Source organism: Poeciliopsis prolifica, unplaced genomic scaffold, assembly GCF_027474105.1.
Source record: "Poeciliopsis prolifica strain line A6 unplaced genomic scaffold, Auburn_PproV2 SCAFFOLD241, whole genome shotgun sequence".
NCBI classification, from domain to species: Eukaryota; Metazoa; Chordata; class Actinopteri; order Cyprinodontiformes; family Poeciliidae; genus Poeciliopsis; species Poeciliopsis prolifica.
The window spans coordinates 96,839-98,811 of record NW_026562616.1 but is presented as its reverse complement, the minus strand read 5'-3'; positions in this window follow the sequence as shown (position 1 = coordinate 98,811).

The window sequence follows — 1,973 nt, the reverse complement described above, 5'->3', positions numbered from 1 at the left end:
GTTGGCACAGCGTTGAAGAAGGTTGTTTTTGGTCGTATTCTGTCAATATAAGAGCATGAGCAAACTTACCAACGGAAAAAAATAAATAAAATAAAATGACAGAGGATTTACAAGGTGCTACAGCTGGCCCTGGAGAGGCAGACACAGCTCCAAAGTGGTTACAGGCTTTGCTGGAAAACCAAAATCAACAAACAAGACACTTTCAAATGATGTTGGCTCCTGTCCTTTCACATATACTGGACAATCAGCTGTACAGCAAACCCAAGCATCAGGTACTGTTCCTGAGAGGAGTGATGACTTAATTCCAATTCATTCTACAAGAGAAAGGCATACATGTGAAACACATGCCCCTTTGGATGTGACAACTAGACCACGTATTCACGCTCCTTTTGCAGCTGAGCTGGAGGTTATAAATGAAAGATCACGAAGCTCAGGCCCAGTGAGACGAACCACCACCCCTGGACCTGACCCAAGACACAGAGACATCAGGGACAGTGAACCTGAGGCCCAACACACTTTTACCTACAATGATGAAAGAAGGCAAAATAATACTGGAGGCCATTATAACAACTGGTCAGAGTTTCAGAGGCCTCTTCAGAGGCCATCATATATTAGCCACATATGATGGAAATGAGGACTGGGACTCTTTTCTGATGCCGTTCGAACGCCAAGCCAGGAAACACGGATGGACTGCTGCTGAACGAGTGGACAGGCTGCACGAGTGTCTGAGGGGAGCTGCAGTACGCTACGTTTGTTCATTACCAGAGCGCACAAAGGAAGATTATGTTCTCTTGGTGGAACAGCTCACTCAACGCTTTGGGAAAAAAGACCCTCCCACAACAGTACGAAGAAGACTGGGAGAACTTCGACAGGGGCGGGAGACATCAGTTGAGTTTGCAGAGGAGGTAAGACGCCTGACCACCCTTGCATATCCAGGGGTAGATCTCCTGCTGCAGGACCAATTGGCAACTGATGCTTTCCTCAAAGGCCTAAGAAACCAGAAAGTAGCATACGAAGTAATGAATCGTGACCCAAGCTCCTTCATAGAGGCCCAAAAGTTTGTGGAGGCTCATGAGCATAACTTTAAAGCTACGGTGGGTCGGGACACAGAAGTAAAAAACAGAGCAAGGCGCATTTCATGGGTTGATGAGGGGGACATGTGCGATGACAGTGCAACAATGTCCCGCAGGGTCAGTACTCCCCAGTATGTCACAGCTGATCAGTTTGCTGCACTGGCAGAACAAGTGAAGACCCTTGTTAGCACCGTGGGGAACCTACAGCTCCAGGTTGCCAATTTACAGCCCATAAGTGTCGGATTCCAAAACTCCAAGGCAGCCCAAAGTCCTGCAACAGAGAGGAAACAAAATTATCAGCACATGCAGCCCAGCAGAGGGCGTTCTCAAACTCCAAGTCCAAATCGTGGAACAACTGGCCCGTGTTTTAAGTGTGGGGAGACAGGGCATTTTAGGAAGGACTGCATTAGGGCTCCCAGTCCTGTGACTGCAAGAAACAATAGCGACAAGTATATAGACAACCCACTGCAGTCAAATGGAACCACAACCTCAGATTACCAACTACAAGGCAGACAGGTTGGCTGCACTAAGAAGAAGGGTGAGAGCCTGCAAATTCTACTGACCCTAAATGGCATCCCAACGCAGGCCGTAGCTGATACTGGAGCTCAGACAACTGTAATATCAGAGGAGCTTTATCAGAAAATCCTGAATGGTAATTCTGCACCCGCAGACCTTCACCATACCTACCTACTAAATGCAGGAGTCGGAGATGGCATGAAAGCTAAACATGGACTCACAGTGACCTTCCAGATTGGGTCCAAATCCATAGACTGGGAAGTACATGTAGCCCCTATAAGAGACTCTGTCCTCCTCGGATTGGATCTGATGAAGGCCCATGATGTTGTCATCTATACCCAAGGCAAAGTTTTCATTGGGATGAATTGATCCCCTCAAAAATTG